This window comes from Fringilla coelebs (genome assembly GCF_963513975.1).
Source record: "Fringilla coelebs genome assembly, chromosome: 13".
In the NCBI taxonomy this organism is placed as follows: Eukaryota; Metazoa; Chordata; class Aves; order Passeriformes; family Fringillidae; genus Fringilla; species Fringilla coelebs.
Genome location: NC_140039.1, coordinates 8237075 through 8250466, shown reverse-complemented (window position 1 = coordinate 8250466; position 13392 = coordinate 8237075).

The window sequence follows — 13392 nt, the reverse complement described above, 5'->3', positions numbered from 1 at the left end:
CCCCTGCTGCCTCTTCTTTTCCCAGGGATGGCTCCACAGAAATAAGCTGGCGCCGTCCTTCACCCTCGCACATCTGCTCTGTCTTCCTCTGAAAAATGAGGAGTTTGTCGCCGGATTCTCATCGCCAGCCGCTCTGTGTGCGGGAGGGCAGCAGCAATGGCCTCAGTCAGCAGCACAAATAAATGGCCCGAAACACGATACGCGGGAGCTCCCTGGGATAAAAGAATTTCTAAGGAGAGGTTTTATTTTCCCCTCGGAGCCCCAGTCTCTCGTGATCTGGTCCAAACACAAAGGCTGTCCTGAATTTCCAGTCTCACTTTCTCTCCTGGCAGCTGGTGAGCTGGGTGATGCTTTGGGGCACCTTGTCCTCTGTGCTGACGCCTCGGCACACTGGGCTGTGGTGGTGGCAGGTCACCTGGCCCCCCCAGGCACTCCAGGGCCACTGGGCTCTGGTGCAGCCTCCAGTTTCAGTTCTGGGGGTGGTGACACACATTTGGCAGCGAATTAAAGTGGGGCAGCCACAGCCGGAGGCTCTCAGCGCCCCTGCACTCCCTGCCTGATGCTGGGGGGGCTGCGGGTGCTCCCCAAGCTGCCTTGGTGTGATGCCAGGCAGGAGAGGGAGTGCCCACCCCGGGCCACCCTCCCAAGACCAGGTCCCCAGAACAGGTGTGGGTGTCCTGGAGACCCAGAAAGGAGCAGCTGGATCGCCACCATCCCCTCTCATCCCCATGATCCGTGGCTTGCTGGCATGGAAAGGGTCCCGGACCTCCCGGTGTATCATTAACCCAGAACTGAGCCATTAACTCTCCCAAGTCCCCATAGTTATAAATCAGCCTTCCCGTAACTTCCTTCTCCCCTGCTGCAGTTTAAGCCTGTGGCTTCCTGTCCTAATTAGCCAGTGAGGTTAATTGGCCCCCAGCTTCTTTACACTTCCAAGCTTCTCTGAGGGGTGGGTCACTGCATCCTCTGTTCGTGCATTGACCCTTGGACCCTTCCCCACTCCATGAGCTCTTCCCTCAGCACCAGGGATGGGAAGTGCTGATGTGGCCACATCCATGACATGGTTGAGGGCGACTGCCTGCCTATTTCCTATTTCAGCTCCTGCAATCTGCTTTTTGCCTCCTCAGCCTCTGCCAGGCCTGGGGTGGATAGTCACTACCTACCCAGCACCCTATCCTGTCTTCATTCCTGTCCCAATTCCTATCCCCATCTTTATCTCTATCCCCACCCCATTCTCATCCCTATACCCGTTCCCATTCTCATTTGTATCCCTTTTCCTGTCCCCATTCCCATCCCTATCCCTGTCCTCATTCCCATCTCTGTCCCTTTTCCTGTCCTCACCATGATTCCTGTCCCCATTCCCATCCCTTTTCCTGTCCCAATTTCCATTCTCCTCCCTATCCTTGTCCACATCCCTGTACCTGTCCCCATTCCCCCATGTCCCTCTCCTGGCCCTGCTGCATGGCGGTGCAGAGGCCCCCGGCAGCTCTCGGATGCCTCGGCTCAGCCCGTGCCAGCTTCATGCTCTGGCCATCTGTCCCCCACCTGCCTGTCGTCTCACGCCTCCTCCTCGGGGCCAGGGGTCCTTGTCTCGCCTGCCCCAGCCCGGGGATGCCAGCCAGCAGCGGGGTGGGTGTCCACAGGGAGTGCCCTGATGCCGGGAGGGAGCTGGGCACTGCTGGTGGCAGAGCAGTGCAGAGGTGCCTGGACCAGATTTGGTGCCCCTCTGAGCCAGCCTGGGGACCAGCCCACTGCCACCCACCGCAGGGATCCTGCAAGGACCTGAGGAGCTGCTCAGCCCTTTGGGTCGTGCCCCAGCACCAAAGCGTCCCCCAGCACCCCGGGTGCCCTCGGTGCCGCCTCCCGGGCCGTGCCGCCATCCCCTGCCGGGCTGGCAGGCATCGCCCGCCGTGTGCTGCTCTGGGGGAAGCATTCCTGCCTTTTATAACCCTGCTGAGGCTCCCCAGCTGCCAGCCCCGTGCCAGCCTGCCCGCCCTGCTGCCTGCGCTGCCTCCCTGCCTGCTGCCTGCCTGCCCGGGCACGGCCGGGGAGGGGGTGGCGGGGCCGGGGGCTGCAGGGCCCGTCCGACCTGCACAGCTGCATAGCTTGTCTCCAGCTATTAAACAAACTCCTCCATCTCCCCCCTCCTCCCGGTCCCCTTCCCGCCGCCAGACGCTGCTTAACCCTCTGCTGCCCCGCTCCTCGTCCCGCAGCCGCAGGAAGCGGCTCAGCCCCTCGCTGCCCGCCGCAGGTTTGACTGCCAGCAGCGACCCCCGTACTGCCAGTGCCCCCAGGGCCGGCCGGGCAGCCATGGCGGTCACCCAGGTCCCCGGGGTGCCCGCAGCCTGCCACCATCCTGGGCACCCACCCTGAGGGCAGCGCAGGAGAGCTGGGAGTTGGGGCTGGGGAGGGCAAGGGGATGCAGGCTCTGGGGGATACAGGCAGGGGGTTGTAGGGAATGGTGGATGCAGGATGGGAGAAGAGAGGAGCTGTACTGCAGGGGAGGGACGGTTCGAGGGCTGCAGGGCAGGCAGAGGGGTGATGAGGGGCTGGACCTTCCCTGACCCACCACCCTCTGCCCTTCCCACCCCCATGAAACCGTCTGCCCTTCCCACCCCACTGGATGAAGCAATGCTGGGGGGTGCCCCTCCAGCTGCATATGTCCCCTGCAGATGGGGGCCAGTAAAGGAGGCAGGAGGGCTCAGCGGCCCCGGGATTCCCCCCAGGGCGGCTCCTGAGATGGGCACACCTCGGTGCACGGAGGCAGCAGTGCCACAGCCTCCTCTTCCAGTCTGGCTTAGCCTGGCAATGCCACGAGAACAGCATCCATCCCCCAGTCCCCACCAGCTGCCTGTACCCCCCTCTACAGCTCTCAGAGACACCAGCTTCGCACGAAACCTTAGTAGCTCCCAGCTCAGGAACTGCTGCAGGGGATGGGATGCGAGGGAGGAGCAGGATTTGCCCCTCCAGGCTGAATTGAGCCCTCTGGAAGGGTTGAGGTGGTGATGCCACACTCTGCTGCCACCATCTTAGGACGCTGTGGAGAGGACAGACCCTCTCTGGCCCCTCCAGGACCTCCCTGCCTGCCCTCTGCCTCCCACGCTCCCTCCCCCAGATGTTTGGGATATCTGGTCCTTTCCCGCTCCAGCCCAGTGACAAATGCTTGCCTGAGCTCGGTTTATTATTGTAAGAGCCTGGAGCTGGCTCTGGCCAACTTTCTGCCTGGGGCTAAGCCAGCAGCTGCAGGGCACCCTCCGGCACAGCCACCCCAGGGACGAGCTGGCCCTGCCCGGGCACTCTCTGCGTGCCCAGAGTTGGGGACCGACCCCTGGCACTGCCCAGCACCCTGGGGGCGTCAGGAGCCCGGGGCAAGCCCCGGCCCCAGGCAGGGCACGGGTGTGGATTCTGCACCCCTCAGCTGGCAGTGCAGGGAGAGGCGTGGGGGGCTTGTTCAGACCCCCCCAAGCCCCCTCTGCCCTGCCCTGCTCTGCTCATGGATGGGATGCTGTGGGCTGGAGCACGGCGGGCTCGGTGATCGATGGCCGAGGCGGGGGCTTGCCAAGCCCTGCGTGTTTGGAAGGCGCCGTGTTTGTCTTGGCAGGAGCAGGGATGTCATCTCCTCTGCCTTGCACCGTGACGAGCTGGGAAAACCACCGGGGGGCTGTGCCGGAGCGGGTGCCCCAGCGGGACCCCTGGCAGCAGCAGAAGGGTCTGACCCCGAGGGGCAGAGCGAGGTCCCAGTGAGGTGAGAGGTCCAGCAGAGGCACCCAGTGGGTGTGTCGAAGTGACATGGGGACAAACAGCCTGTTAACCCCTGGCAGAGCAGGTTTGGCCATCCAGGTGTGCCCTGCACCTGGCAGAGCTGCCCCCAGCCCGGGCGCTGAGGCGGCGCTGCCCGCAGGGTCACCAAGCTCTGAGCTCTGCCGCTGGGGAAACTGAGGCAGGAGGGTGGCACCAGCTGGCAGCAGGGCCATGGGACAGGGGGCTGAGGGGCCGTGAGTATGGCAGGCGCTGGGAAAAGCAGCCTCTTGGGCAGGGAGCAGCACTCGGGAACTCTGCCGGGAAGGAGGTGCAGTGGGGGCATGAAAGGTGGCTGACGATCGATGTCCTGCCCAGCGCCGACGGCAAAGGCGTTTGAAGAGCAGCTCCTGCTGATGGCAGTGAGGCGCTGGGCGGTCGATAGCCGCCTGCAAGGGCGGGTCACGTCCTGCTGGGGTCTCCAAGCACAACAGGAGACCGTGAGGGGGGGAGATGATGCCTGGTAGCGTCTGCAGTGTGATGTACTGGTGGGCATGGGGCTGGGAGAGGCTGAGAATCCTGAGACGGAACTGCTGAAGTAAGCCCTGCCCCCAGGACTGAGACTTTTCCCAGCTGCAATCCCAGGACGCCTGGGAAGACAGGGCTGACGCACAAGCCCTTCCCAGGCAGAGGGTGGCTGGTGCTGCCTGCACCAAGCCTAACCATGGTACCCATCCTGCTCTGCCCCCATGACGGTTCCTAAGCCAGAAGGACAAGTGGGATGCCCATGCCTAGCATCCCTGCAGTCTGGTTGGCAGTGCTGAGGTCATCCATCCTCGCAGCTCTCCATGCCCCAGAGAAAGAAGCCATCCCCTGCCTTTGGGTGAAGCCAGCCCCACCTCATCCATCCTTCAGCCTGGCCCCACAGGCACAGCCCCAGGCTCTGCAGCAGCAGGAGCATCATGGTGCCCATGCCTGGCCAAGACTGAGAATTCCTGGTGCCCTCCGGCTCACATGGGCCACGTGGGACCAAAGCATGGTGTGGGACCACACCTGTGTGACCCCACAGGCTGCCATGGAAACGGGCAGGAGCTGTGCCAGTGGAAAACAGACCTGCCCTGGTGGCTCTGGGTCCCAGTGAGCCAGTCCCAACACCCCCACTTTGCCATGGGGTGCTCTGTGCTGATGTAGAGGGACACTGGGGCACAGGGGTGTGCATAGAATGGCAGGGATGTGTCACAGTGAGGCTGTGTCCTCTCCAACACATCCCCATGCACACCAGATTTATGAATACCACTGTTTTGGAGGGCTACAAGACCCTTTTCCTGTTTTAGGGAGCAGTTGGGGGCGTCATGACTGGGACCACTGTCTTGTGGCTGCAGTGGCCATGCAGGAGGTGGCACCAGGGGCCAGGCCACTGTGCCAAGAGGAGCATTATCCTCAGATCAAGGGCTGCACTGGTCAGCATCCAGAGTGCCTGGACTGTGCTTCACTGCTGCCTGGAGCCGTTCCCAGCCCCCACAAATATAGGGAGATGCTCAATGTTGTTTGTGTGAGAAATAACTCAATAGTTATTGTGAGAGAATAACTCAATAGTTTTTAGATAACTTCCCAATTTTCCAGGGTGTCCAGGGGCTTTCATGACATGGGAAGGGAATGTGGGCAGAGGGTGGGGGCCAGCAGCTCTGTGGCACAGCCCTGACGTGCCGGTGTGCCACGTAAGTGGGTCAGTGGTGCAGCTGTGGGCATTGGTGTGCGCAGAGGAGCTGGAAAGGACAGGACAGAGGCAGCTGGAATGGCTCAAGGGCTGGAAGAAACTGGGACACATCCATGCACGTGGGTCCTCCCAAAGAAGTTGGTCCGGGAGCTGGATCAGCTCACAGGGATAAGAGAGCACCAGGCAGTTGGAGAGGATTTTTGACTGCGTGACTCAGCAATCGCTCAGCTCCAGGATCCTTCCCTGGGATGTGTCCCGTGGTGGCTGCCTCATTCCAGCAAGGACAGAAAGATATATGGTCACAGCCTGGCATGGCCCAGCCAGCCCCAGCATCCCTCTGGGGTGGAGGAAGGGTGGTCAGCCCAGCCCAGACCGGGTTTGTGGTGGGAATACTGGTGAAAGGGGTCTCTGTGGAGACTGAAGGAATTGGGAGAGCCCCATGCTTACTCCCCAGCCCTCTCCCAGAAACACAGCCTGCCTCTCCCTTTCCCAGCAACATCCCGTGGAAATGATGCTCCTGCTCCTGGGTCGCCGTGGCAACCGGCAGGCCCAACAAGAGCGGGATGCAGGATCTGAGCCCCATCCCTCCCTGCAGCCGGGACCCTTCCCAGCACTTGCACAGCTCCATCTCCCCAGGGCTGGCTCCTTGCCAGGGGGCTGCCACCTCTCCAAGGTCAGGCTCCAGCTGAGGGTCAAGGGAGGCTCAGGCAGCTGATGCCGGCACGTGCCTTGTGGGAAGCTGTCTCCCTGCCTTGCCCTTCACCACATCCCTTCCCAGCTGCTGCCTGAACTTCAAAGCCACTAAAGGCCACATGGCCTGGAGCATCTTCTCCGTATCACTTCCAGGGAGAAGAAGATGCTTTGAAACCCCCTGGCCCTTCTCCCCTCCTCTGCAGGGTAATTTCCATTTTTTTCAAAATCCCACAAAAAAAGGAGCCTTTTTCCTCTTTGTTTCTCTTTTCTCTCTTTTTTTTTTTCCCCTTGTCTTTGTCAGCTAAAAATATGCAACCCACCAGGGAGGGCGAGTGGGGGGAGCTGCTGCTGCACCGAAGGTTAGCGCCAGGCCGGGCTGGGAGAGCCACTGGAGGGAAATGCAGGTGCTCCCCGCCACCTTTGGGAGGGCTCCTGCCCCGGAAGGCCCCCTTTGCTCAGGCTGGGGTTCAGGGCTTTGCCCCCAGCGTGCTGGGCGTGCCTGAGAGGCAGCAGCCAAGTTTGAAGGCAGAGCCTGCTCAGGACTTGGTGTGACACAGCATTCAGTGAAGGGGGCAGATCCAGATCCATCTGTCCCGGCCGCTCCCCGGGGAGCTGGGAGATACCGGGGATGCCCGTCCAGCGGGGGCGGGATGTCCAGGCACCCCGCGGGGACGTGACCCCGCAGGGCGGGGATCAAAGCAGCCGGGGGCAGGCCGGCAGCTCCGGGCTGGAGCGTGGGAGGGAGGTGGGCGGCCGTGGCAAAGGAAGGATGTGATTTACCTAATATCCTCCTCCAACCAAAGAAGGGATGGAGGAGAAAAACATCCCGGGGGTTCCATGTCTTGGGGAGATGCTGTCAGGGGCTGAGAGGCACCGAGCAGTGCCAAAGGCAGCTGGTAAATTAAATTGGGATGAATCACCCAGAGCCGGGAGCATTCACCTGAGCTACAAACTGCCACAAATTCAGAGAAAACACATTTCCCAGCTCCCAGCATTGCTATCTTAAGACTAGTCCAGCTTTGCAGGAAGGTGACAGACTTCAAAACTGGCTTACTATTTCTTCCCGCCCCCCCTTGCTCGCCCCCTCAAGCACGGGAATGTTGCAGCAGGATGTCTCGGCGTGGGGGTAATGACCAGCCACGGGCTCCCCTCCGGAGATGGTGACCCGGCAGCGGGATGCCGGAGCCACGGCCCGCAGGCAGGACCGATCCCCGGGCGTCCTGCAGGGCTGAGGGCGGGCGCTGGGAGGGAGGACGCAGGCAGGAGACGGGCTGGGAGTGGAGACCGCGGAGTCAAACGTGTTGAGAAGGCAGGAGACACAGTAGGAAAAAATTTCCAGGGCAGCTGTGGGTCAGGGGATTTACTGGCGCCCTGGGATGGAGGTGTGAGAAACAGGGAGGTGACAGAGCCGCTGCTGCTACTGAAGTGGGGAGACACCGACACAGGGTGCGCCAGACAGTGCTGCTTGAGCTGAGGGGGGGGGGGCTCCGTGGCTTGGAGGGCTGAGGGCAACTCATTCAGAGGATGCCTTGGCTACATCAAACAAGCTGGCAGACCCCAGACCCGCGGGACAGCTCGGGGCGGGGGCTGTGTGTGATTTATGCAGTGGGGGATTAGGCAGGAGGAGGCGGCGGCAGCGGGACACACATGGCAGGCGCTGACGGAGGGGAAAGGGCTGCCGGAGCAGGACGGGGGTGAGTCCCAGGTGGCAAGGATAGAAATTCCTCAGCCTTCCCTCGAGCCCCGGGGCGATGAAGATGGCCTCGCCGGGCGGCAGGGGGCTTGGGGCATGTCTGCTCTCAGAAAAGCACCCTGGCGCTCAGCGGCGGGGAGGGAGCAGGGTACGTCCTCACTGGGGGCTGTCTGGACAGATTTCCCCTCTCCTCCCACGGCTCAGGCAGTGTCCTCCCCAGAAGAGACTTCAGGGAGGGGAGATGTTTGGCAGGGGGTAAACTGAGGCAAGGTGGGGGTCGCCTGTCCCCGTTTCACGGGTCAGGACGTGGCGGCTCTGGGATTCCCAGCCACAGCTCATCTGGGGCCCCAGGAGCTGGTGGGACCAGGCGGTTCCTGTGCTGCCTGCTGGGCACCAGCGTTCGGAGAGCCCTCACCGCCTCCGCCGGATGGCGATCTGCCCGTGGGAGCAAGGACATCCCGGATCCTTCCCGCGCGCCCGGGCAGGTGGCGTCGGGTGTCCGCAGCTGCGAGCCGCCTTTCATCCCCTTCCAGGCCGGGGCTCGCTTTCCGTCACCTGCTGCCCTCCCGGACGGAGGCCAAGAGCCCGCGGGCAGGGCCGATGTGCGAGACGTGGCCGCTCTGCCCGCACGTCCTCCGGCCGGAGGGGGGGCAGCGAGACGCCCGAGGCAGCATCCTGCCCCACGGCTGCTCCTCGGCTCAGGGTGGGCAGAGCAGGGACCTGGCAAAGCCCCAGCCCAGAGACAGCAGCTCCACGCACTTTCCCTGTAAAGTTTCCATTGCCTCCGGTTGCTGCAATCCGCGGGAGGGGTGGGGGAGCAGGCGCTGGGGTGTGGGTGCTGCTGTGACACGCGTGGGCAGCAGGGTGTGCGTGTCCAGGCACACATGTACCTGTGCCAGCACGCGTGTGTGAGCAGGAGCGAGTGCAGCTGTGGGCAGACGGACAGACAGACAGACACACACACCTCCCTGTGCATCTCTGAGCGGGCACTGCACGCCTGTGAGACTGCAGCATCCCTTCTGCTGCAGAGTGTCTCAGCGTGTGCAGCCTAATGAGCCGGCACAGCAGAGTTAATTGGGGGGACAGGCAAGCTCGTCATTAAGGAAGGCACTGCAGCAGGTACCAGTGACAAGATGCTGCCTTGTCCCCCCGGGCTGATGGCAGCCCCTGCAGGGGACAGTGACAGCCTGAGTCCCCAGGAAAGATGGCTGAAGATGAGCATCCCACGTGCTGTAGCCCTCGCCCAGGGCCAGCTCCATTAGCAAAAGCAGCCAGGGAGTGGGAATTGCTGTTGCTTGCGTGGTGGAATGAATCTGCCAGACTTTACAGTGGATACCCAGCCCTGGAGATGGTGGCTTGTCCACAGCCCTGTTTGCATCCTGCCCACAGCACCTTCCAGCAGGAACACGTCCCTGCAGGTGCACACTCGCACTGGCTGTCAGAGCTGCCCCCTCAGCTCCCACCATTAGGTTCTAGAGTGAACATGCAGCAGAGGGGACAGAACAGCCGGCTCCCAGCAGCATGGTGAGACTGTGCCAACAGCCCACAAGGACGGGGAGCCTTGCTCAGGGCTGTCAGATTCTCGCTCAAGAAACTCAGAGAACTGGAAAGGAGCCTTCACCGCCTTCATAGCCAGGAGCTCCCACACTCCGCCTCCCTCCCTCTTCGGCTCTCTTGCTGGCCATGCCTCTCCATGGGGGCCATGTCCTCACAAGACATGCCCACAGTTTCCCCCTTGGAACCTGGCTGCTCCTATGGGCATCTCCATCTGGAGGGCTGGGAATGCCCCTTCTGTTCCTTCCAGTGGGTGATCACTCTGAAACCTAATGGTGGGCCAAAAGCCTGTCCTGCAGGAAGGAAGTGATCCTGCTGGAGCAGAATCCAACCCTCTGCCTTCTGCCTCTTCCTCCCATCAGTGCAGCCCTGCATGCCCTGCCCCAGCCACCAGTGCCACACGCAGAATAAAACCTTCCAGAGTGAGCATCCCCCCTGAGCAGATTTGCTCTGCTCCCTGATGAGGGGCTCAGTCAGTAACTGCTGGGCTCCTGTCAGGGGGACCTGAGTGTTTACGAGTTGATAACCTTATCACAGACACATCCCTAATTAAGCTTGTTAGCTCTTTATGATAAACAACATATGGGCTGGGGCCAGCATGCTGCTCAGGCCCATGTGCTCTCTGGCAGCCACGCAGCCCATGGGGCAGTGCAGGCAGAGAACAAGCAGCCCTGTGTTCGTGCCTGCCTCGCCCTGCCCTTCACAAAACGGACCTTCAACCCTATGGCTTCGCTGACCCTCCAAACCATAATATTAGCCCTGGGTTTCTCCTCTGGACTGGGGTAAGCAGGAGGGGGCTGGGCTAGACAAGGCTGTCAAGGCTGCAGGATCCCCTTCCTACTGCTACAGGGTGTGGAGCAGCACGAGAGAAACCTACAGTCTGCTGAGGGCTGGGAAATGAAGGCATGATAGAGAACAGCAGCTCTACTCCTCATAGGAAGAAATGATGGGACAGCAGTGCAAACTGCTGGGGTTACACAGGCCTTGTGACCCACCACAGGGTGGTTTCTTTGTCCATTATCTGATTGGTAGCTGGAGATCCATCCATCCATCCATCCATCCATCCATCCATCCATCCATCCATCCATCCATCCATCCATCCATCCACACTGGCAGAGTAGGGTGCTAGCAGGGTACCCTGGCATGACTCACCCAGGCATCCTCCCCACCATCTATCCTTGTCTTCATCCTTCCTGCTCCCCTATCTATCCACCAGACACCAACCCTTGCCTTCACTCCTTCTTCTGTCCTATCAACCCCCCTCACCATCCACCCTTGCCTTCATTCCTCCTCCTCTCTCTCACCCATCTCCCTGCTCTCCCTAAGCTCAGAGTGCTCATCACCTGCCCCCCCCCAGCTCATTAATTACCAGCCTACGTCTCTGGGGCCAGACCTGTTAACGGGGTGCAGGGGGAGCACCCGCTCGCTCCCCCTCCTCACAGCTCTGCCTTTCTTATCTCTGAGATCCCACCTTGCTGGCGGAGGAGTGAGGCAGGACGCTGCTTCCCTGGGGAATGGCAAGCCAAGCGATAACGAAATCGCAGCGCGAGGAGAAATTACCTTGCCTGAATTTTAAAAACTTCTCGCTGAGGTTGCCGTGGTAACTGAAAGGTGCATCACGTTGCTCTGACAACCCCGAAACAGACAGGTTTTTGCCTGGCGGGCTCCGAAGCGGCAGGTTTTGGGGAGGGAGGAGCCCAGTGTGCTGGGGAGCAGGGTGTTCAGCCCCAAGCACCCGAGGCAGAGATGTCTCCCTCCCCATAACCACCAGCTGCATCACAGCCCCACCACAATTTCCAACCTCGCCCCATCCGTCTCTCCTCAGAAACAATGGAGGAAGAGGAATAAGGAGCTCCAAGCCCGACCGTGCAGTCCTTTGAGAAGGTGGCAGGGTGGTGGGATGGGCTCCAGGTTAGTTCCCCCTGCTGTGGGCATCCCTGGCACTGCAGGAATTGCCGGGACCCCCAGCAGGCAGCCTGGGGACCTCTCTGCACCCTGTCTGAGGAGTGGGTTGTGCACCCAGCATTGCCTTGGGCTCCAAGACCCCAGGAGAGTGCCAGCAGCATTGTCCCAGTCCGTGTAAATCACTCTGCCACGGAAATAGCCCCAGTGGGGTTAAAAAATAGCAGGTGACTCACGCAGAGCAAAGGGTCCAAAATAGCCCCTCCGGAGCACTCCTAAAATTAGTCTCCCTCCCGGGAGGTCCCAAGTACTGTGTCCTTGCCAGGGCACAGCCGTGGTGTTGAGCCTGCCTGGCTGCTGCCACCATGGCCACTTCCCTCTGGGGTGAGGGGCACAGGGCTCCCTTTGCTGGTCCTATCCCTCCCATATCTCCTGAAAACCCACCCTTGGGTGTGACCGAGCCGTGCATCTCTGAGTCTCTGTCAGAGCTATGTGGCTTCTGTGGCTGCAGGCTGATTCTCGGGGGATGCCCATGCAACACTCGCACACACCCGGCAAGATTCAGGCGCTAAAATACTACAGCCTTGGAAGCTGTGAGCTAGCAGGGCACCAAAGATTTGCCCCCCATCATGCTCCCTTTGCTCGGATTTCGGTGGGAGGGATGCCGAGGCAGCAGATCAGGTGTTTTCCAGCCACAGTGAGTCCCGCAGACACTCGGGTTTTCCCGCACCACCTCGCCCACCTCGTCGTTCCACCATGGAGGGCAGCACCAGCTTGCTGCTCCCACCCGCTGCTGGTGCTGGGAGGCGTGGGGGGCCTGGGGGGAAACTCGGAGGGACCTCGGGAGCAGCATCCGCTCTGCTGGCATGGCCGGGAGTGCTCCCCATGCCGGGCCATCGCTCCTGCGCGGGGGAGCTGTACCCAGTTAATTAGAGGAAGGGATGAATAATTCCTTTTTATAATGCAACGTCGCACGGCAGATGCCGTCTGCCTCGGCGCGCCGCGCGCGGGAGCCCGCGATATTCTGCTCTCAGCAGAGTTATTTATACACTGGGACATTTTTCAAAGCGCCGCTTTGATGGTCTTCCACCAGCTCGGAAAAAAAAGTAGTCCATCCCAAAATAACCCGAGTGAAAGTCACAGCTCTTCATTACGCAGAGCTTCAACCGGGGGGCTCGGAGAACAAAAACCCGTCACATTCCTCCCATCAAATCCACCCTTTTCAAGTGCATTTCAAACAGGTTCAAACCGCCGCGGCGGCGACCAGACGAGCGCTAATGATGCTGCGGGCACATCCCGCCGGGGAGACGGATGGGGCTGAGGCAGTGGGTTTTAAGCAGCTTCCAGAGCCGACAGATGTTTTGGGGTGCCCAGGACAGGGTCCTAGGAGGACTGCAGTGGGATATGCTGGGAAAAATGCATTCCCTGTCTTGCTTGGTTTTTCTTGCTGCAGGAAGCAGTTTCTCTCCCCAAAGCAAGCTTTGGAGGAGGGGAACAAGCACCAAATAAATTTTTCTTAGGAGCTGGAGCAAAAAAGGTGCAGTCTCTGTTTCTCAATTGCACTTGCATGCACACACCTCTCAGGTCTGGTTGCTGCTAAATGGAAAAAAAAAAGGGTGGAGGTAGAGATTTTTGTAGGTGTTGACAAATTCCAGTGAAAACGTTTCTGACATGAAATCGTCTCCCATTCAACCTCTCTCCCGGCGGAGACGGTGAGCAGCTCCGCCCGCCCCCCCACTCCCATACCTGGCAAAGGGCCCTGTGGGTGCCCCACGGAGGGTTCAGGTTTTCCCCATCGCCAGGCTCCGGCTCACCCCTGGATCCCCCGGGCCTGCCTGCAGCAAGGCTGACGCTGGCCTGCCCGCAGCCCCTCGGTGCCGCCGCCCAGCCCCCTCGTTCTCTCTCCTGCCCGGGGCTCAGCGCGGCTCCGGGGCTGCCTGGCTGCTGATGGACGGCTCACTGCCCGAGGCAGGGAAGAGTCTCTGCTGGGAAAACCGCTTCTTTACCCTCCAAATCTGCATGTTCCAGCATTTCTGCAAGGCTGGAGCATCTCCCCTGGGAGAGCCTGGCATTGGAAGATGCCCAAGGGCTCAGG